Consider the following 12,747-nt stretch of genomic DNA (forward strand, 5'->3'; position numbering starts at 1 on the left):
TTGGTATCTAATTTACCCAATTAAAGGGCCACATGATTATGTTAATCAGCTGAATAAAAAATGGCTCATAGTCTTTTCCTAAAAAAATTACACGTGAGTAAAATTGTGATAAATTATACTTCAAATGCAAAATTAATTATGTAGGAAGAAAGGAAATGGGCATTTAGTAAACTCTGTGTGCCAGACACTGTGCTAAGCGCTTTACAGATATTGTCTCATTTTATCCTAACAACAACCCTTGGAGGTAGGTGCTATTTTATAGCTGAGGAAGCTGAGACAAACAATGGTTAAGTGACTTGCTCGGAGCCACACAGCCAGGAAGTGTTTGAGGCTGGATTTGAACTCAGGTCCATTCTGACTCCAGGCCCAGCTCTCTATTCATTGTACTACCTTGCTATCATAAAGGAAGTGCAGTAAAAAGAGAACTGGATGGTTAACCTGGAAAGAATTAAAGGCCTGTCTTTAAATATCCAATATCCACCCCCACCACCAATTTATTTGTTAAAAATAAGTTTTATTGATGTCATTTGTTTTTTACATCAATCTTTTCCACTTCCCCATCCTTTGCCACTATCATTCACGAGTATGCATACAGGCACGTGTGCACATAGGCATATTTCTCTTGTAACACAAACAGTTAAGCATAACAATATCTTCAAATATTTGGAAGACTGTCACCCAACAGAGGTAGGCTTACTTTGTTTAAGTACTGAGTGTCAAACTAACCCAGCTAGATGGGAGTTATAAAAAGGCCTATTTCAGTTCGTTATCACGAAAGGACTGTTTTGTTAGCTGACCAGCAGTGCAATGCAATGTCCAATAGCATCATTCAGTCACTGTAAGTGTTTAAGCAAAGACTAGGGGATAGCTATTCGTCAGGTTTGTTTTACAGGGGATTCCTGCAGTGGGTGAAAGATGGTCTTTAACCTCTAAGGCCCCTACCAGCTTAGATTCTCTGCTTCTATGAATACGTTTGTAATGAAAATAAAGGTATCCCTCATGTTAGACAAAAGGTACATTCCTTAAAAGATGTGTGTGTAAATAAAATCATTTTAAATCGACTTAAGCTTTTTTCTTTGATACGTTATTATCTTTTGTTTTTACATCAACCGCATTTGCATGCCCCTCCCAGGTAACCATTTTAAAAATAATTTAAAAAAAGAACAAACAAAACAGTTCAGGAAAGCTAGCCAATACGTCCGAAAAGTCTGATACTGTGTTCAGCATTCCATTGTTTCACACCCATACAGTACCCCATCCCTACGAAGAAGAAAGGAGGTAGATTCCTTCTCCTATCTAACCCTTCATGTTTCTTTGAGGTCAAGTTTGATCATCATCATTTCACAGCATTTACTTTAGTTCTATTTATATTGTCACTGTATATATTGTTTTGCTGTTTCTATTAACCCCATTTTGCATCAGTTCATATAAGTTTTTCTATGTTTTTTGTATTCGTATTTGCTATTTTGTACCACATTCTGATATCATGTCATGTACCATCAATTTGTTTAACTTTTCTTCAGTTGATGCACACTTTGTTTCTACTTCTTTGTTACAGAAAGTGCTGCTGTAAATATTTTGACATGTATATATGTGTATATACATATGCATATATATGTACATGTATATATGTGTATATACATATGCATATATATGTACATATATATATTTTTCCATTTTGTCATTGGCCCCCTTATGATATATAAGCCTAGCAGTAGAATCTTGATCAAAGAGTATGAGCGTTTCATTACTTTTTTTTTTCATATTTCCAAATAGCTTTCCGGAATGGTTGGACTGATTCATGGGAGGGTTTTCTATTTTCAATCAAAAGAACAAACAATTATTTATTAAGTTCCTTCTGTGGGCCTGGTACTGTGCTAGTTACTCGGTATACAAGGACAAAAAAATATAATAGTCCTTAAATTCTGTCCAAGGAGACATCATACGCACGTAAAGAAAACTGGGAATTCTAAGAAGTTTGAGGTTAGGAGAGACTGCATTCCAGACTTTAGGGACAGCTTGTGCAAAGGTACAGAGATAGGAGATTTCACATTATGTGAACAGTCTGGAAGGGAGACCATCAAAGATGGCAGAAGAGGAGGAACAGTAAAACTTAGGTGTCCCACAACTACTCCAGTAAAGATTGAGGTAGAACAACAGACCTAGTAGTTACTGGGAAATCTAACAGAAAACACAGTGAATTTTTTTTTCAGCCCTGGTCAGTATAAGGAGGTTGCCAGAGGCCTGAAGACACTGAAATAGAACTAAGGCTCATGTACAGCCTTGTAGAACAGGGACTGCGCCAGGGGCCTGCTGTTGTATACCAAGGCAAGAAGTTGTGGTTCCACTATAGAGAAAGAAAGCTCACCTGCAACTGTGTCCTAGGATGAGGTAGTCAGTTCCTGTGCAAACAGAAGCAAGCCTCCCTCTGACCCTGGAGCAGGATGAGTCCATACATCCAAGCCAGGGCCTGCAGCTGAGTAACCAGGGAAGGATGCTCAAACCAAGAGCAAGCCTATGGTTCTGAGCCTTTCAGCCAGTTGCAGAGCTCAGATTTCCCTCACACCAGACCACTTGAGGAGCACTGGAAAGTCTGTAGCTTGATGTCTTAAGACTCTCCTTAGATACTTGGAGAACATAGAATTTCAGTACCTAGTTAAAGCGTCAGTAGGATACCAGAAAGTATAGATCAGGACCATATATACCTCCAATATTTCTTCCTAAAGTGTGCAAATCCTGGCTCTAACACAAAGTCTCAATTCAGGAATGGAAGCATAAAGAAAGAATTGTATCATAAATCATTATTATGGTGCCAAGGATCCTCAAAATGTGAACCCAGAAGAAGAGAATGACTCTAAAAACGTTCCCCTCCCACCCCTGTTCTTGACTTCCAGGACTCAAAATAATGCTTCTGCTGCTGACTCATCCTGAAACTTCCCATGGGACTTCCCCATCGCTAGCCCTACATTCCCCCAATCCCTGTTTTTCAGCTCCCTTTTCTGTGTTGTTTTCCCCCATTAAAACAAACCTCTTATTTGTTCCCTCCTACCTCTCTTTGCTTCCTTTTCCCTCTCCTTCCCTCTCTTTCTTAACATCTATAAGCAAAGCCTCAAAGAAAAACACAGCTTGGATACAAAGTCAACTAGAATTCCTGGAAGAAATTACACAAGTTGTTTTGTTTTTTTAAGTTTTGAAAATTACAAATGAGATATGAGTTCTGAAGGAAGGACAGAGGGAGAATTAAAACTTCGTACTAAAGGCACAAAACCTCACTACAATAACAGACTGCCTGAAAATTAGAATAGAACAAAAGTTACTGACTCCATAAGACAATAGGAAATACTAAAATAAAAGTCTAAAGAAGTAGAAGAAAATATATAAAAAATGACCTGGAAAACAGTTCAAAGAGACATGATGTAAGATCCATTGGGCTACCTGAAAACCGCAAGGACGACAACAACAAAGCCTACCTGTCATATTTCTTTCTTTTTTTTCTTTTTCTTATGTGAGGCAATTGGGATTAGTGAGTGTTTTGTGTCTGAGGCCAGATTTGAACTCAACTCCTCCTGACGCCAGGGCAAGTGCTCTATCCACTGTGCCACCTAGCTGCCCCCCCGCCTATCTTATTTCAAGAAAACAAAAACTGCTTAGATCTACTAGAACCAAAGAATAAAGTGAAAATAAAAAGAATTTGCCTGAATCTCTTCAAAGTCCAAAAAAAACCTCGGAAGAACATCACAGCCCAAATTCAGAGTCTCCAGGTACAATGAAAAAACACCACTAGCAGTCAAAAAAGAAGAAGGAAAAAAGTTCAAGTACCAAGGAACCATAGTCAGGATTACACAAAATTTGGCATCTACTACTATAAAGTAACTGAGAATTTTTGCCAAAACACAAATTATATAAGCTTACAACCAAGAATAATTTACTGAGCAAAACTGATCTTACAGGGGGAAATGGACCTTTAATGAAATAGAGGACTTCTTAGCATTCCTGATGAAAAGACCAAAGCCAAGCAGAAGCAAGTGTAAGAGTCAAGAGAAACATCAAAAGGTAAATAGAAGTGTGCAATTAGAAACAAGTGTTACTTCTAAACCCTTATTAGAGGTTTAGAGAGTCATTAGAGGTCAGAGAGGGGGTTAAGACAGAGGGCTTGGGAGTGGTTATTTTTTAGTGATCTTGAAGAGAAAAAAAAGTGGGAAATAGGGATATACTAGGGAAGAAATAGGAAGGAATAATGGGGGACTTATCTCACATAATTGGGGTACAAAGAGGAAGAAGGAGGAGGGAGTAGACATCACTTGAACCTCATTTAAATCTGAACTAGAGAAAGGGTAGGGGGGAAAGGAATAAGTGTTTATATTGTGCCAACGATGTGCCAAGGACTGTGCTAAGTGCTTGACAAATATTATCATATTTCATAATGAGATTATCTCATTTGATAATTTGACAAATGTGTCACTTGAACTGGTCAAAGAAGGAAAAAGCACTTAGATACACAAAGGAAAATGGGACAGCATAGGGAAGGTAAATTGGAGGGATTATTCCTAAGCAAACCAAACCAAACTTTGGAGGGTAGATTATGAAGAGGGATTTAACAATAAGAAAGGGTAAGACATGATTTGGGCAGGGGAATAGAAGCAGATTGTATGGAGTATAGATGACGGTGCTCCAAACCAGGGGTGGGAAACCTGTGACCTCAAGGCCACACATGGCCCTTTAGGTCCTCAAGTGGGGCCCTTTGAATCAAACAAAACAATGTGAAGTTTGGATTCAGTCAAAGGACCACATTTGAGGACCTAGGGGGCCACAAGTAGCCTTGAGGCTACAGGTTCCCCACCCCTGCTGTAAGCACATCCTTCCCTTCATTCTCTTCTTTGTAAAGAGAGCAGGTGGGATAGGCACAAAAAGAAATTTTATACAAAAATGAGATGGAGAAAAATATACAATTAGAAATAATAATTAAATATAAATGAGATGAACTTACCCCCCAAATGGAAGAGGATAGAATAGATTTAAAAACATAATCCAATAGTCTGCTGATTACAAGAAGCACACTTGAAACAAATCACACAGAATTAAAATAAGGGGATATTGCAAAAATCTACCTTACTTCAACTGAACTAATAAAAGAGATTGTTGTTGTCATAGCTGACTCTCCGTGAACCCATTTGGAGTCTTCTTGGCAAAGATACTGGAGTAGTTTGCCATTTCCTTCTCAAGTTCATTTTATAGATGAGGAAACTGAGGCAACAGGGTTAAGTGACTTATTCAAGGTCACACAGCTAGTAAATGTCTGAGGCTGGATTCTAACTCAGGTGCTCCTGTCTCCAGGACTGGTACTCCATCCAGTGTGCCACCTAGCTGCCCTAATACGGTAGGTAGTAGTCATAATCTCAAATAAGGTGAGAGCAAAAATTATTTGATTAAAAAAGTCTTGACTAAAAATGCTTAACAGGACCACACATAATGGAATACTAACGGTACTTAATACGTGTGCGTCAAATGCCATAATATCTAAATACTTAAAAGAAAAGATCAGTGAGTTTCAGGAAGGAATAGTAAAACCATAAAAGTAGGGAACTTCAATCTCCTTTCAGACAAAGACAATCTGACAACAAATGTTAAGAACTTGAATAGAATTTTAGAAAAGTTAGATATCTAAATATCTAAATAATATCTAAAAATAAGATCCAGGAATGTACATATACAGGCCTTTCCAATAAGGTCAGAGGTAAAACAAGAATGACCATTATCAACAACATTGCATGATATAGAACTAGAAATGGTAGCTATAGCAATAAATCAAGGAAAAATCAAGGGAATCAGCATATGCAAAGAAAATAAAATCACATTTTATAAATGATACAATAGTGTATTTAGTGAACCTTATAGAATCAACTAAAATTAATTGAAACAATAGCCATCAAAGCTGCAGGATTCAAAATAAATCATCATTATTTTTCTGTTACTAACAAAACCCAGCAGGAAGAGATAGAAAGAGAAATTTCATTGAAAATAACTACAGATTGCATAAAGTAGTTAGGAATCTACTTACTAAGAAACATTTAAGAACTACATGGATACAATTATCAAACACTCTTTTCAGAATGAGAGCATGCCTGTGAGTAATTGGAGAAATATTAATTGCTCATGGATATATGCAATGTAATAAAAATATCAATACCTAAATTAATTTACTTATTCTGTGTTATAGCAACCAAACTACCAAGATTATTTTATAGAACTAGAAAAAAAATGAGAGCAAGATTTATCTAAAGGAACAAAAGGCCAAGAATTTCCAGGGACATAATGGAAAGAAAAAAAAAAGGATAAGGAAGGAGGCCTAGCAGTACTAGATCTCAAACTATACTACAAAGCAGTAATTTGAAAAAAAAATTAGCACTTATTAAAAAATAGAGAGGTCAATTAGTGGAACAGATTAGGTATACAACAAGGAATATATGTAGTGAATAAACCCAAAGACCTCAGGTATTGGGCATTAAATAAAAATTGCTGGGGAAAACCGGAACAGGCAGAGAAAAATTAGATCCAGATACACCATTAAGCTCCAAATGGATACAGGACTTAGGTGTAAATGGTTATTTCCTAAAATGTTCTTATTAAGGAAAGGTCTCTTCCAAGACTGGACATATCCTTCTGAAGATCAGTGATTGGTCACCTGCTCTGGAAAGGAAATACAAATTAGAAAAGGTAGCTAGGGGCTCAGGTGCAAACTTTCTTTGTTAAGTCTCTAGCTGCCATGTGCAAATGAAATAAAGAAGTATTTGTTATCCCAGGAAGAGAGGGCTGTGATATAGTCAATTCCTCTTTAAAGGTCACTGAATCATCAGTTCTTCCTGCACAGTGGCCAAGGGGGGATTACTTCATCAGCTCAAACTGCAAGAATCCTTCAATGGTCAGTCTCATATATGATCTGCTGGAAGCAGCAAAGGATTCATGATCCTCTGTCATTGCAGGGCATGCGTCTGGATTCAAGAAGGGCCGCTCTATGCACCCTCTGATACAGTTCCCGTCTTCAAGGACCTTACAGTCTAACAGGAAGGATACAGACTAAATACAAATATAATGCAAGGCAGAATACGGAAAATGCAAAGATTTCTAGTGAATGTGTCCATGAAAAATTTAATGGAAAAGTCCATAATTTCTGGCTGGAGGATCAGGGAAGTTTTCACGAATAAGGTATAGTACCTGAGTTGGGCTTTTGAAGGAAGATACAGATTTCACTTGGTTGAGTTGGAGTTCCTTCTAAGAATGTCTTTGCATGACCAAAGTACAAAGACAATGAATGTAAGAGGGAAATGGGAAGGTAGATTGGCATCAGACCACAGAGGGAACTGAATTTATACTGTAATCAGAAGGTGATGAGAAGCCACTGAAGGTTTCAGAGTTGGCAAGTGGCATCAGGAAGAGTTCTGTGCCAGCATTTTGAAGGATGTGCCTGATTGAAGCAGCCTAGAGGCGAGATACCAGTTAAGAAACTTTTAGAGTGGTGCAAGTAGGAAGCAATAGGGGCCTGAAGTAGAGTGTGATACTGGGAGTTAAAAAAAGGGAATAGATGTGAAAAATGTTCTAGAGGTAAAATCCACTGGGCTTGGCAACTGATTGTATATGAGGGAAGAGAGAAGAATAAAAATGACTAATGTTTCAAGCCTGGAGAAATGGCAGTGCAGGTTTCAACCTGTTCCTTAGAAGAATTCCCTGGAGTTAACTTTATAAGATTGTTATATTTTATTATTTTATTTTATTAATTATAAGGTATATTGTTTACTAATATTTGTGATGTTACTATATTAATATTTTATATTAAGTCATATATTATTAATTATAATTGAGCTTATAGCTTCACGTTAGAGGTCATCTCATTTTACAGGTGAGGAAACTGAGGCCCAGTGTGGCTAAGCAATTTGCCTAAGGTCACACGTGGAAGAAGTGGCTGAGTTAGGATTTGAACCCAATTACTCTGACCTCAAATCCTGCACTTTTCCCATCATCTAACACAAAAAGTTCGCTGAAGATACGGGTTCTTAAAAAGACTTCTTTCTATATATCAGTAAGAATATATTTAAAAGCTGGAAAAGGAGAGATTGCCTCACATGAAATGAAGACTCTGTTTCTTTTAATAATTGCTTGCACTTAAACTCTTTTAAAATGATAGTTTCTTCAAAGAGAAAGCAAAACACTCATGTACCCTCATACTCACAAGGTTTTGAACCATAATTAAGAGTCTAGCAGATGAAGTTAGACTAGCTCCAACTTCCTATTTCTTATCTGACAGCCTTAAGTAAATGTTTAACATTTCGGGCCAGTTGTTTGCTTTCTTTCCTCCATAAGCAGATGCATATCCCCTTGTTTTGACATAGGTAATTGTTAAGCTTCCTCAAAATTCATGCTCTTTAGTTGCAGACAAAGAGAATGGAAATTTTGCATTCTTTAGATGACTTGATCTATCACCTTTCATATTAGAACAGCTAAAAGGGTGAGAGATGGGTGTAAGTATAGAATGGCATTCTTAATAGTTTGATGCCAACTTGATATCGATATTATCTATATAAAAGAAAATTGTTTTTGAGATGGAAAATTTTATTTCATTGCAAAGATTCATACATACCTTCTGGAGGTCTACTTTTAAAAAAAAATTATTTTGATTTCTTTTGGTCTGTCCCTTAAGGCTTAATTGAGGAAAAAATAACTGCCTGATTTAGCATAGCATACTCCATGAAGATGTATTGCTACTGTGGTGCACAGTAGAGCTTGTCTATCAGTGTGTGTGTGTGTGTGTGTGTGTGTATGTATGTATGTACATGTGTATGTATGTATGTGTATATACATGCATATAAGCATAGATAAACATATACTTATATAGACTCACATGCATATCCACATGTATATATGGACAGGTATCTATGTGTCTGTATGTCTACATTTATGTACATATAGACATACAAGTCCACATATACACATAGCTAAATGGACATTTATATATACATATATGTTTATGTATATATGTATGTGGACACACACATATGTATACACACAGATTTATATTTGTTAGATATATGCTGCAGATGGGCAACAAGTTGTCTAGATGGCCTTGGGAGATTGCAAAGCTAAAATGGCCCCAAACTTCTCCCATTGCCTGAAAGAGGTAGGTGCCTCCAAATCATGGAACACCATAGTCTCCAAAGAATCAAAAATGTGAATTCCAGAGGGCAATGGAGAGATATAAGTTAGATGTGAGCAGGCTGCATCATCTAATAAAGAACTTCAAAGAAGAGGTAGAGGAAAGGATGACATCAGGGAAATGTACAAACGAGATGGATTGTTCACATGGTGAGAATGAGAGATGGTGTGTGGACAACTCAGATGCTCCTTGCAGTCTCAAGAGAAAGCAAGAAAAGTCCCCATCACGTAAAATGGGTCTCCTACGGTGAACTCATGGAAAGATTTAAACAAGAGTCGTACTGGTTGGGAATAAATGGATGTGTTGCAATGAGCATCGTTGGAAAGAACATCCAAATAGATGAGATCTCAGGACCAATTAAGTGTTTGAGGGACAGCTAAGTGGTGTAGTAATAGAGCACCAGGCCTGAAGTCAGTATGACTCATCTTCATGGTTCAAATCTGGCCTCAGGCACTTAATAGCTGTATGACGCTGGGCAAGTCACTTAACATTGTTTACCTCAGTTTCCTCATCTGTAAAATGAGCTGGAGAAGGAAATGGCAAACCATTCCAATATCTTTGCCAAGAAAACCCCAAATGGGGTCATGGAGAGTCAGACATGACTGAAAAGACTGAACAAAAACAAATTTTTGGCATGGTGTCTTCTCCCCTTGTGCCCCATTAGACCACAATTTCCTTCTGACCAGGTACTATTTTTGCCTTTCTTTGTATCCTCATCATTTGGTGCAGAGCCTAGCACTTTGTTGTCTGACTCTTTGTAACCCTGTGGACTGTAGTGCAGCAATACTGTCCATGAAGTTTTCTTGACAAAGTTACTGAAGTGCCATTTCCTTCTTCACTGGATTAAGGCAAGCAGAGGTTAATATTTGCCCAGGGTCACACACACAGTCCATGAGGCCAAATTTGAACTCAGGTCTTACTGATTCCTGGCCCAGCACTCTATCCACTGAGCCATCTAGCTGCCTCCTGACATATAGTAGGTGTTTAATAAATGATTATTGAATTAACTTAAATTCTAAAGTCCATTCCTAGCTTATTGTTTTATGGTCATTTGAATCCTATGAGCACAGTAACAGAGCCAGGGTTCCAGTATCATTTCTATCACATCAGACTTCCTACAAGGTTTTAGCCATTCTGTTTTAAGTTTTTATTTTTGGTACATTACCAAAATCTTCTTTAAAATCCAGGTTTCCAGATTTATTGAAATCTAACAGGCTATTGAGATAGCTTTCAATGATTAGAAACAATGGATCCCAGCTTAAGGATTTTAATACTGATGCGTTAGTCATAGGAATAGAGGAAAGATTACAAAGTAAATAAATGCCAATATTAGTTTCTTTGTTGAAATTTATTACCAGTCAATGGTTGAGACAATGAACGAGAGGTAAAGATCTTGGTTTCCCAGATCCAACTCTTTTTTTGGTGAGGCAGTTGGGGTTAAATGACTTGCCCAGGGTCACGTAGCTAGTAAGTGTCAAGTGTCTGAGACCATATTTGAACTCAGGTCCTCCTGACTCCAGGGCCAGTGCTCTATCCACCATGCCACCTAGCTGCCCTGGTCCAACTCTTTTGATATCTGATGCCTAGATGGTGGAACCCTAAATAGGTAATTTTTCCCCCTCAAATTGCAAATATTTGTTGAAAATGGCAGCTAATATTGGGCACATAGAAAAATAATCCAGGTTTGGCATGTCCAAGGACCAGCACAGTTCACTGTAGAACGTAGTCATTTATTTCCACATATTTCCTGTGAGATTTTTGCTTTGTTTATTGCTCCAAGCTGTGTAGCTAAGACAAGTATCTTTGCCCATAAAAATATCCGTTTCTATAAATCTAAATGAGTCAGTTTCCATAGAACCAACTATATCACTCTTAAAAAAAAAAGTAAATGGCCTCTCATAGGCATCACATGGTTCATGAGGATTGTTATAAGAAAACTAGAATGTCATACAGAAATTAAAAGGCTTGATTGGATACCGAGAAGAATTTTTAATTGCCCATAGATAGCAATTTACTAGGGTAGATGTTACTTGTGACATGTGTCCCAAAGGTCAGAGTTCATACTTATTTGGACATTAACCTAATCTTTGAAACTCCAAAAGTTACTCTTTTGAGTCATTAAAATTTTTTTTACAAGCAAAGATTTTGACAATTAACCCAGTTAATAAAGGTCAAATTTCATTTTTTTTCCAATTTCTAGAGCATTTAACTTCTTCCCTTTTGAAAATGGGAAGATATAGAATGATAAATAGTTATTAAGCAAGTACAAGGATGTAGTTCTACTGTCAGAATGATGATTATTAAACAGCTGATAATGAAAGAATATAATTGCCATGTATCTGATGAGAAAGAAAGTGGATTATAGAGAAAAGAAATAGAAAAATTAAGCCCAAATAATGTGTGTAAATTAGTAGTATAATGTAGCTAGAGTCTCTTGTAAATCTTCCAGCCATTCAATTGTGTCTTGTCTCCTAAGATTTAATATAAACATTTAAAATTAAGCGATTTTTATTTGAACATATTTCCCTTATTTGCAACCTCTTACATTCTGTGGTTTACAAACCATAATTCACAGAAGTAATAATAATAGCCAATGTTTACATAAATCCTTAAGGTTTGCAGAGTACTTTATAGACATTCTTATTCAATCCCAGCAAGGATTAAGAATTGGTAGGCAAATGTTATTTTAAAAATGATAATAATAATAATAATAATAATAAACCACAACAAAAACAGGTAATCAAGTCCCTGGCAGGGAGGGACAGGAAAAATAAAATAAAGTTTTCATTAAATAAAATATAGTCTTGCATTTAATTGCAAGATTTTGCAGGTCAAGTTGCTTCATGGTTAGTATAGTATTAGTTGTTATGAAATAAAAATATATGTTATAAGAAGTATAAACAGAATCTACACATTCTTTGATATAAAGATACTAGCAAATGATTTTAATTTTAGTGGAGAATTGTAATTTATATTTATTTTTCACTATCCTAACTATATTGTGTAATTATGGATAAATTCCTTGGTATAGCAGACAGGGAACACACAAACAGTATTTGAATACAGTGAATGAATGGAGTAGGTAGAAGACACACTTACCAAGCAACTCTGTGGCCCAGCTGATCGCCAACTAATCTATCTGATACCATGTGAACAACAAGAAGCCTCTGTTAGGCCCCCTTATTATTTGTGAAGATCTTACCTTTCTTGGGTCAGACTTCTTTGCTCCCTGCCTTTGCTATGTTCATCTTTTTATTTTCCCTGCTCCATAACAGCAGATTGATTACTTCTTCTTATCACCCATGTATCACATTTTTTTCCCTTTCAGTAAATATTACCTAACGTCTTTAGGTGTTTATTATTTGGGCCTATTCGAGTAAAAAGGGCTAACTAGGGGAAGGGCAGAATCACTTCACTATATTCCCCATTAAAATAAATGAAATCGTTTTTTCCTTAAATGAATTTCTGCCTTACATGCCATTTTCCTGGAATGGATTGTATCTATTAACGAAGGATGGATGTATCAAAATGGTGTCAAACAT

The sequence above is a fragment of the Phascolarctos cinereus genome, unplaced genomic scaffold, assembly GCF_003287225.1.
Source record: "Phascolarctos cinereus isolate Bilbo 61053 unplaced genomic scaffold, phaCin_HiC Scaffold_2;HRSCAF=192, whole genome shotgun sequence".
Taxonomy (NCBI): Eukaryota; Metazoa; Chordata; class Mammalia; order Diprotodontia; family Phascolarctidae; genus Phascolarctos; species Phascolarctos cinereus.